Genomic DNA, 12,012 nt, shown 5'->3' on the forward strand with positions numbered 1-12,012 from the left:
CTTTATGAAACACACAGCATTGTGTTCCTTTATTATGCCTAGAGCCATCTATGCAAAAACAACAAACATGTCAACCGGTCACCTCACAGTTGTGGTCAACACTAAACTAACAATAGAGACATTTTCCACTTGCTTGACCTTTTCCATCATGATGTGTTTAATCTCTGCAGCTGTGTGAAAACTTACAGGAAGCAGCTTGTATGTTGGAGTTTCATTTTCTGCCCACTAATATTCTAGAAACATAGAAACATCCTGAGATAAACTCAGAGTGTGAGTGCAGTAGGTTTAAACAAACAAAACAATCATCAGAATAGATAGAATGAGTGTGCTGGACACTAAACAGCCGCCTCAGAGAACATGTCACATGTCATTTGGTGAACACTTTAAGCCAAAATGTGACATTTTTAGCACGTCTGAGGCTTCTGGCAGTGTTAGTGCCACACTGTGTTGTATACAGCGCAGTGAGCTATTAAACGATGCACTTGCAGCATGTGACATTTAGCAGCACATGGTAAATATGTACCAGACAGAATATTCATGCCTATCCCTGCGGTCCCACCAAATGCATTTTAGTCCGAGATAGTGGAGTCCTGTATTAACTTTCAGCGAGGTGAGAGGAGGAGAGGAGGAGAGGCTATAATCACTGATTGAAATGTAAATGTGAGGTAGCTACCTAAAATATTAGGGCCAGCAAGCACACAGAGTGGAGATATGAATTACAATCTGTCCGACAAATTTTTTTCATTGACATTATGTAAATGGAAGTATAAGTGACTGGTAGTATTTGGAGAAAAAATCGATGCAGGAGGCGATAAGTGAGAGTGGTTGACAGAGTGGATCTGGATATGCACAGATATTTCAAATTCAGGAATGATAATTTGATCATGCTAAGTATATTCCTTACATAAGGGCCCCTGCATGCTAATAGAAGATGTCCTATGAAGTTGATATTGACTATAGTTGATGATTTATAACTAGATGTTCTAATCATGGGATGCTTTCTGATGGAGGCTTTTAAAGTTGAACTGAAATCTATTTTGTTGACAAATAATCAACATGGATATATACAACATATCATTGGTGTTTGTTTTGACTGATTGAGACAAAACTGTTCATTACTGTAAAGCAGATTTGTTTTACTTTTCCGGCTTCCTGTAAACCAAGCCAAAATAAAAACCACATCTTCTGGGTTCTGTTCCAGAAGTCATAAGACCTAAAAACACAGGCATTTTTAATCATGCAAATAACTAAAAAATCATTACTCAAGTATATTGTGTAGTTCCCTTCATATTTCTATTCATCCAAGGATTGTGTGTTTTTCAGCCTGGTTTCACAGAATTCCATGAAATGATCACAAACTGTTACCAGCGTGTTACGTGGTGGTGGCACGGAATGTGTGAAAATTCTGTGTGGCCACCACGGAAAACAATGCCAATGTAAAGTTAATGAGAAGATGACGTGGCATTAAGAGCAACAATGATGATGAGTAGTTTGAAAGCCCGGAAATCTGTGTTGGGAAGTTGGTTGGGGAGGTGGATGGATCAAACAACACAGGACATTCACCCAGGAGACCTAAGATTGTGTCCCGCGTGTCACGATTCCTAAACCCAACCAACTCGTTCTTCTTTTCCTAAACCCAACCATCTCGTTCTTCTTTTCCTAAACCCAACCATCCTGTTGTTCTTTTCCTAAACCCAACCATCCTGTTGTTCTTTTCCTAAACCCAACCATCCTGTTGTTCTTTTCCTAAACCCAACCATCCCGTTATTCTTTTCCTAAACCCAACCATCCCGTTATTCTTTTCCTAAACCAAACCCATCCATTGTATACAGCCGGGCCATTTTTTTTTCCTAAACGCAACCCGTCCACCCACAACCCTTTTTTCTTAACTCAAGGAGCCGTGTTCATTTCACAGAATAGTTTCTTGGGCCCATCCCGGCATTTTTTGCAATTCCGTGATACTGCCACATTTTATTTGATTTGGGACTGTAGTGGGTGGTAGAACAGCAGAAGCACTGTCCCAAGTCAATATCTGCCTGGGAAACTGTCTAGTCTTAATCTGCAATGCTACTTGTACTTGTTATAAATATGCAGCCCACAAGAAGGAATTAAGTTGTTGTTGTTTTTTTGTTGGCTCACTTTTACTCACAACATGCTAACCTGCAACATAGGAGTCCATTCACTATGCTCAACTAACTAGTGGCGGGACTGCCGGTGTTGCACCAGACTAAAACAATGCATGCACTGAGACAAAAAAAGCAATGGCCCACCTATCCACAGCTAGGGGAGAGCATGCTAGGCCCTATTTCAACAAACGGTGCCATGTTCCTTTAAAGCATGATGGGTTGTCCCAAATATTGAATGTTGTAAAGGGACAGACAGCTTACATCTGTAGTTATTGATCAAAAGTAAATTGTCAAAGTAAAAAGAAACACCATGCATTCATGTGAGACTCAAGTCTTCGACCAGTTCCAAAAAAAAATTCACCGTAAAAGTCACCGTACATCACTGATAATTTAACTTAAAGGACATCAAAGTTAAGTCCTGCTTGAGAGTTTTATCTTTTTCCTCTTAGTTTAGAAATGGAGTAGCCTTGACAGGAGGGAGAGGGGGGATTTATCGGGGTGGACCGGCCCGGTCTGCACCAAGCCCAGTTCCCCGTCTGTAAACAATAGGGGTGTGTATTAGTTTGGAAACAATGTGTTTATTTAAAAAGCCTTCTTCCTGTATGGACTCAGCAAGCCTCCCATTAATTTTATTGGCGGCGGCTCCAGTTCTGAAAATCATTGTTTAGAGGGGGGGAAATACAAAACACACAAGGCAAAAAGGAACGCTTTGCATCAGCACTTGGTTCCTGTGTGATAGGGCGACAGCATTTATAGAACTGGTGCTAGCTATTTGTGTTTTTTAATCATCTGGAGACATCAGTTCTGAGGAAAAAAACAAACGAGGAAACATTTCGATGTTTTTGTTGAGACTGCCTTGCCATAAGCTCGCATTGCGTGCTCTGCGTGTACAGATGTGCCTTTCATAAAGAAGAAAAAAAAAAGAAATCCAAACAAAGTTTTTCTGCTTAGTCTAAATTGCTACAAGCAGTCTACAGAATCCGCCTGCAGGGGCTGCGATTCAGCTGAGGGCTGTGGAGCCCAGAAGCGATGCCTGCCATCCCTAACTGCCCAAAGCCACATCCTGTCCAAAAGGAAAAGAATTGCACTTTCTCCTCAGGAGGAACACATGCATTAATGTGATCTCAATTACCCATAAGAGCGGTCCTGCAGCAGCACTCACACCTCACAGCCTCATTCGGCGTCGGTCACATCCTGTCGTACACATGTGCTTTAACTTTAGCTCATCTGATGGCTGCTGTGGAAAGTTCCGAGGCCTCCTGAGCAGGAAACAAACAAAACTCCTAATGTGCTGTTATGCCAAACCAATTTTGAAATACCACATAGCCCCCATGTAGTTTACGAGTTCATTTCTGAGAATGACAGATATGAGCGGGGATGAAAAGGCATTAAGAATAAGCAGTGCAACCATAGCACATCCAGACGCGTGCTCAGAGGCCAGAGAGTAACAGGTAAACTCGGAGGAGGGTGGTTAAGCCCTAGTTAGGCATGTAAATCCCACCCTTTACAGGCAAAGCGCTCCAGTAGATCCCTGTCAATTTCCTGCAGCTGTGCTTGGGCGGATTTACATGAATACACTCCATCACTAGCGCTTAGCCTCCTGTGTTATACATTTACTCACTTTTTTAGGGGTGGATTTTAAAATTGGTTATTTTCTTTTTTCACTTTTTGTATTCTGTGAAGAAAGAATGGTTTTATTTACAAGCCACCCGGCATGTCTTCTTTTGTAAATTGACTCCTCAGTTTTGTCCACGGGCCAGGCACAAGAAGGTTAGCTGCCTGTTTCCTGATAAGCTGGCAGAACCTATCAACCCCGGCAAGAAGATAGTGCTCTGTATTTCTGTCATGCTTTATCATCAGCTGGGGTGAAACTAAACCGGTGTTAAGCGAGAGTAGAGGGACCATTTCCCTGGATTACAGGCGTCAACTTTAATTTCAAAGACCAATGGTGTATCCAGGGAAGGTGCAGGCTTCGCTTGCCACAGATTGGCAGCGGGCTCCTGATAAGGACCCAGCAGCGTTGTTCGCATTCACCACGGGGGCCTATTGATCTCCGAGCCGCTGGTTCATTTCATAAAATACAAGGCAAATGGTGTTAGAGCGACAGTATGGCTCTCTATTCTCCAGACACACCGCGTCCTGTGCCAAGTTGTCTCGGCTCTGTGCTGTGGCGAACAGGAAACGCACCGCAGGAAAGACATGGTATTTGTCAGGAGTCATTAAGGAAGGAGGTGACAGTTCAAGCTTTTTTTCTTGTAGAATACACTGCAATGAGCTTCAGAGGAAAGATGCGTTTTCTTTTACAACAAAGCCGAGTCAGGTTACAACCAAAGTTTTATTCAGCTCAGCGTGAGATGCTGGTCAAACTGAACCTGAGCTTAAAGCAGAGCAATCGTTTGGAGTATCAGTGCGATAGAAAAATTCATATCAACATATTAAGCACTTATTCATATTGAAATGTCTCCCCCTTTTTCTTTTTTTTTTAACAAAACCAAATTTATGAAAAGCATAATCACAACATGAGGGCCCTCTTATTTTATTATCAGTGGGTGTTATTATTAGAAAACCATTTCAAATGATATGTCACATGGGAACAAATATCATTTACAAACCACTAATGACTTGCAAACACTCCTCTAGCCTCCGGTGCAGAATGACGCCTTCTCACAGTGTGTGCTCTGCTCGCCTCTCTACGGGGACGTGCAGTGGGGCGCTGCACGCTTTCAGAATCAAACAGAATAAACAGGAAGACCTCTCTCTGTCAGCACAGGCCACAGAGTGGCAATAACACATTAATTCTTAAAAATCAGCCCATTTAAACCTGTCATTACCCACGGCCATCTAATGGTTTTAAGGTGTGTGTTTGTTGCAAAAATTCAAATGAGAAGCTAAAATATGTACATATTCTCTGCAGAGATGGATTAGGTTTTGGATATTAATAATTAAGCAGGCATTGTCATTATTACACTTTACATCTTCTGGGTGGATCAAACTCACCTCACTGCTGGACTGCTAATAATGAGTCATCAATAAAACATTGTTTTAATGTCAGTTGTGTAGATGCACCATCTAATTTTACACAGGCTGACTTGGACATTAGCTCACTATGGCGTGAATGCTTCGCCATGCAAAACACACATGGGTTACAGAGGTGGCCTGATGTGGCCTGACAGTCAGTGCATCAAGCTGCTCCTTCATTAATGTTAATCATCTTGAAATTGTGAATAACCAAATCAGTGCACCTACAGTATATGCAAATATTTAAAGCATTTTCCTTTTTAATGGAAAAGGTGTGTTTTTGTTTCCGCCGCTATCATTTGCATAGAAATTGTGTCTATTGTGTTGTGTTTCTTTAACCTCAGACTGGCCTGGATGAGCACTGGAATGTCATCTTCGCTCGGATTGGAGCTGCAAATGAATAGATAAAGGCTATAGCGTACAAAGAAGAAATCATATTAATGCTCCATGTAAAAGTTTCCATCTTCAAGTCAGAAATCTTGTGGGCTGTTGGACTTGGAACTTTCCAAAATTTCACAGAGATGTAATGAGAAACTAAGAAAAGCCCAGACCAGAGGGAGAGAGCCGTCTTCATTGCCAGCCAGACATAATAAGTTAATGCAAATTGTAACTAGTTAAGCACAGCAAAATAATATGATACCATTGTCTGCGGCAGATTGATATTATAATGTTAGCATGTGCAAATAATCACATTTTCTCCCTGATACAATTACATTATTTGTTATGGTTGTATCATACACCAATAAAAGCAAACATCATATTAGGATTCATGGCACTTTTCGCATTGCGTTATCAATATGTGGAAATAATTGTCTGCTGAGAGATTAAATTACATTATTGTGTATCTTTTTCATGCCTAATAAATAATGATGGATGGCTCTTATTTTCATCACCACCTGCAACCATTTTGTCTTCTTCCCCTGCAAGTTAAAAATGAGAGAATAAATAAAGAAATAAAAGGGAAGAGGGAAGAACCTCGAGCGATACAAACCCGGAGGTTGTTGTTGCTAAAGTTTCAGTGTCTGATCAAGGTGGAGAAACTGCAAATATAAGTCAGATAGACACCCTAAAAGTCAACATGCCACTGTTTATTCATTGATACAGCTTCTGGCAATTTGGCATGATGACAAGGGAAAATCCTTGCAGAGGATTGTTTTGTGTAAAATGTTCTTTCAAAATGGAGCACATCTGTACAGACTGAACTGACATACTGTACTGTGAGCAAATAATATAGGTGTCTGTGTTTTAAATATGTTTGTTCTTATAGTTTGGGGCGTTTTTTTCTTAGATGTCAGATGCTTACCCTGACACCCTCACTGTCTCTAATTCTGTAATTGCTGTTTCTTGTTGCCGTTGGTCTCTTTGTGTTTCAATGTTCTTACAGCACCTTAGTGCTTTGTTCAGCTTAAGCTGTGTTTAAATGTGTTCTAGAAACAAACTTTACTTTATTTTACTTTACCTAGATTCCCCAGGCAGTATCTCTGAGACCATTCATCTGGCAGCAATGTCAACACTACATACCGTACATTTAAAAATGGCAAATCAATGAATAAAAACATATACAATTAAAAACAGTATGCCACTTATCATCAATATTTGAATAATTATTATTATTATTAGGTTTACCTTTACTTAAATTAGTGGCTAATAGTTAAACTAATCTCTCTATAATACTTAGTAGTAGATTGCAATGGCAGATACTCTTAATGGGTAAACTGTATGTCAAACAGCATTTTTGACCCACATCTGAATTAGCACTGAAATATTTGACTTTCAAACTAAATCTCAATCTATTGTGGTTAGAATTTCCCTCTTTGAAATTCCCATGTTGTTTCAAATGCTGCAATTTTCAAAGAAATTTAAATCTAAAAAAAATTCACACCAAATCAAACAAGCGATTTGATATTGAACCGGTCAAATTCGGAGTCTAAAATTAAAATGATTTGAATTTGTAAACTTGAAAAAAAGTTGTTTCACGTTGGAAAACATCTGGAAATTTGGAAGAGGGGAATTCAAACCTCACACGTTCAGATATATGATTTTAACATGAAATAAATTAAAAACATTTTTAACGAGAAATAATCCACAGTGGTTACATTTCACAATCAGGTCATCCAATCCAAATCAGTACTGCATTTCTTCCTTCCCCAGCGAGCTGAGTGAAGTGTACCTTTAGCAGGTTGTTTTCTAGTCCTGATAAATGTCTGAGATAAATCTGCTGTGTGGCCACAACTCATTTACAATTCTCTTTCACTCCTTTCTTTTGCATATCCTTAATTTTAATCACTTCATTTGCACTTTGTGAAGATAAGGGAATTGATTACCCACCACTCTCCAGGAGGCTTCATGTTTGACTTTTCTTTCCAGTCCACCAATCAGCTGTCAATACCTGAAACTCCTGTTGCATGTGATGCATTTGTTGGTGCGCTGTTAGCACCGATAAAACAAGGTAAGGACATTATATTCCCCCCACCAGTTAATTGGCATCAGAGAGAGAAATGCTGTTATAACTTTATAACTTCTTGAGTCATGCCTTGTGCACAGCTAGACGTACAGCGTTGTAAAAATTTACATTTTAATGAAATATTTGAATAAGCACTTGAAATTCACTCTACCAGGTCTCCCGCTTCTAAAACCAACATTTCATGTTTGTGTTTTGAATGGCAGCATCAGAGAAATTAGCATGCCAGTCATACAGATTAGAAGGGCATCAGTGTAAAGTCACAGGCTTTCTCAATCAAGGTTCACTGCAGGTAAACACTACCCATGACATGTTTAAATGATAGCTTTTTTTTTTTAAAGAAAGGAAGGGAAAAGCATTGACGGGGAAGGCGAGAAAGCCCATACAGTATAGGAATCAGAGCAGGAGAGAAGTGAATAGAAATTCAGACTGTTGGCAATAAAAGGCTATCTACCGTTTACAATGATCCACTTCCTTTTAACTCGATCTTTCAGAGAACCACACAACTACACTTTAAATTTCCACATGAGTGAGGCTTCTAAATCAGAAATCAAATGAAAGCTTGAGTATTGAGGGTATTGAGAAAATTTGATGGGGGAATCGTTAAAGCTACAGCCAGCAGCCGCTTAGCTTAGCTTAGCTTAGCTTAGCTTAGTACAACAACTGTAAACTGGGTGGAAAAGCTAGCTTGGCTTTGTCCAAAAACAGACATAATCCAACTATCAACACTTATTAAACTCAACAGATGTGTTACCTTTGGGTTGTGCCAGGCTAACTGCGCCCCCCCCCACCCCCGCCCCGTTTTTGTGTTAAGCTAAACTAATGGCTGCTAGCTTCATATTTAGCACGCATACACAAGAGTGGTATTGGTCTTCTCATCTAACCCTCAGCAACAAATCAAACAAGCATATTTCTCAAAATGTCAAACTATTCCTTTAAACGCGTCATGCTACAGTTCCATCACTATAAGGTGTCAAAAATGTAATTTTTTTTAAATGTAAATGCGTGTTTCAGTCTTAAAACATTTTGACTCCAAAATGAAAGCTGTGTGAAACCAGATAATTAATCAGTGGCTTGTTTTTCTTCTTCTTACCATCTGATCAGAAATCATCTCTTTTTAAAACGGTCCCAGCAGCAGGCACTTCTCTGTTAATTCACTGTGACACAAAGTGCGAGAGTGAGACGCAATTATTCATGTTGTTTTGCATCCCTTCAATTATTCAAACAAAACAATTCTTACAGTACTGCTGGATGCTGGCACATGAGTGCAGGTCAGACAGTGAGTGCAGTTCTCCATGGGAGTCACTTTGTTTACAGCGGACCAGGATCAACCGGAGGCTCTGCTCTCCACACCTGCGCCACATGGTCAGGTTATAAGTGATGATGCAGTACATCATATACTGATGGTGACAGGGCTGCAGCCCAAGCCTCATGCCTTGACTTGATTTTCACCTTAAAATATAAAGAATGGGCAATATTATTTATTTGAGGTCTCTTCCTCTCCACAACCAATCAAATCTAAGTTAAATTTGCTTTGCAGTGTGTCAGGTAGGTAGTGTACTATGCTGGACGGCACAAAACCCCTCATCCAAATCTCGCCGTAAAAACATCAAAATCCCAACAACAAATCCCAGCTTTCAAAGCTGTTTGTGGCTCTCAACCCTAAGCTTCCTACTGAAGATGCACTGGATGTGTTTTAAAAGGTGCCACCCTTCACTAAAACAGCAGTATTTTTAAATTGAGGTTATTCACAGAGACGTAGGAGTGCACTCGCAAGGGACTGTTTTCAGCTGTGGATTAATACACATGTGGTGTAATGGTAGTTTGTTAGTTTTATTTTATTTCTGTGTCATGTCAAATGGCCCATCCCACATGGGATAACAAGACACCACTAGTTTGCAGACAACAAAAAACACACACACAAAAGACATTTATACAAAATAAAAAAAACCTCTAAATACAAACAAATATCTACAGAACCATGTCAGTGAGAGCTGTCTTCGCCGAGGCTCCCAGGCAAGAAAAACTGGCTAAGTAAGTATTTGGGGCATTTGGGGGTATTTGGCAACAGTAGAGCTTTACGGCACAAAGGAACAAGATATATCCAGAGTTGAGACACACGCAACATTTATAATTTTTTTGTTTGTTTGGGTGATTTCAAATATTGTATATGACCAGACTTTTTACTTTTTATTCTTATATTTATAAAGAAGTGCACACAGTCTGGAGTTGGTCTGTATTTACTGTCTTGGCTTGGCCTTAACACAGACTATAAGTCCTAAAAGTAATGAATACAACAGCAAATGAGCTCACATGACAACAGATCTCCTGTTATCTCCATGGCAACTGAGCTGACTCCACCCGCTGATGAAAACCGGTTAAAAACTCCGGAAAAAGAAAAGAAGTGGACCATGAGTTGGGATGGTTCGTCAAACTAAGAATAAACTTTACGTAATGCTAGCTCCTGGCAGCCAAATGTTAAACTGAAACTGGTTTCAGAGAAGAAGAGAAGTAATTTTGGAATTTGAGTTGCTATAACAACATGAGCGAGTTGACCAACAGTAGCTTACACCCACATTCAGTACCTATCACAGCACCTGCATTGTATTCTTAGTCATGTTCAGTTAGTATACTCTTCATGGATCCAACAGCTCCCCCACCCTTACCCCTCTGTTACCAAGAGAAGGAGACCTCTGAGCATCTCACCTGTTCACTCAATGAGCATAATTTCCATTGGCTACTCACACAAGGCCTGCTAACGGATGTGATAAGTACCTTTATGCTTTAATCTTCCTTGAGTTCCCTTTTTTAATAGCTTGGACTCTCTTAGAAACCTAGCTGTGCCTGCTAATAAAGAAGAAAACGGGCCCAGCTGTAAATTACTGATTGTTGTGTTGGAGCTGGAGCTGGAGCTGGTAGTAAACCGGCCTTGTGTGTGTGTGTGTGTGTGTGTGTGTGTGTGTGTGTGTGTGTGTGTGTGTGTGTGTGTGTGTGTGTGTGTGTGTGTGTGTGTGTGTGTGTGTGTGTGTGTGTTTGTGTGTGTGTGTGTGTGTGTAAGGGTGGGGGCAGCGAGGCATGCCTTTTGAACAGCAGGTGGTAATTGAAACAAAACAAGGGCTGATTAGGGAAGCGTCTGGCAACTCATGATCCAAACAGCGAGCTGCCGAGGAGCCCAAACACAAGAGCCCTGGAATAAAGTGGTCATCATCTAATTAACAGAACACATTTTAATTACCAAGTAAACCAAGCAGTGCAGTGTGTCAATTTAACTGATGTGGTAAGTGCCAGTTTACAATATCAGAAACAGACAAATAATTGGAATCTAATTACAAGCAGGTCTATTGCACACCAGGGCCTGCAGCCCATCTTAATAAACACATTTTTACATCAAACCATGAATAACAAACACTGCAGGACTGCTAATTGCCTCACTGCAATGTTGGGAGTTTGCCAGCTTTGACTATTTGACTGAAGCTCTTGTGTGAATGAATGAGGCTGTGCCACACTTCAATTAGAATGAAGTGAACAGCGGCCATCCATGTTGGTTTTTGCGATCTGTCTGCTGTCTATAGAGCACAACCGAGAAGAAGAGAGCATCACTTAAATAGATTGAATAGCATTATTTGTGATTAATAAGGAAAATTAAGAGTGTAATGGGGTCACTTTACTTCCGGTTGTATCTAGGCTTGTAGGTAGTTTTGGTTTTATTTGCCCAGGTTTTAATATCTCACTTCAGTACCATTGAGTTGGATAGAAATTCGTCTGGGGTGGTCACAGCGTAAGAAAAGATTGTCTGGCTCAAAACCTCCGGATTGTATGGAAGCCCATTTCTGCCAGGAATCAGATAACAATAAAAATAGTCATGATAGGTCAAAGTTACAATTTACTAAGTCAACACATTGAGATACCAACTCAAAATTAGATATAAATCATGAGTCATAATTTTGACTGAGCAGTTATTATGCCTAACCTTTAATTTGTTCTTGGTGAGAATGGGCTCTGATTTGTTCAGCGATACAAGTATGTCTGGTGTTGTGCTCATTAATGGCAGTTTGGTTGGTAAATCAAAGCGTTGTAGTCCATTTAGAATATGAACTGCTCCTACCTACATAGCTACTTTGGGCAGAGTGCTGAAAGTCCATCTTTGGAGCTAAAATAATTTATTATATTTTCTTTTTGTAACATTAGATATTTACACAGCTACAAGCCATATTTAGGCATACAAAACTAAGTTATCTGTGGCCTAGTCTCCCATTGCAAGACCTTCCTCCACAGCGCGGCGGAGGAGGGTCTGGCTAGTCCACACAGCATTCCGGGATGGAAGAAATGTGTGCTCTGGTTTATTGCCATTTCTTTAAACCAATCACAATCGTCTTGGGGCGGTGCTAAGTGCTGGATGGAGCCCTG

This window comes from Etheostoma spectabile, chromosome 4, assembly GCF_008692095.1.
Source record: "Etheostoma spectabile isolate EspeVRDwgs_2016 chromosome 4, UIUC_Espe_1.0, whole genome shotgun sequence".
In the NCBI taxonomy this organism is placed as follows: Eukaryota; Metazoa; Chordata; class Actinopteri; order Perciformes; family Percidae; genus Etheostoma; species Etheostoma spectabile.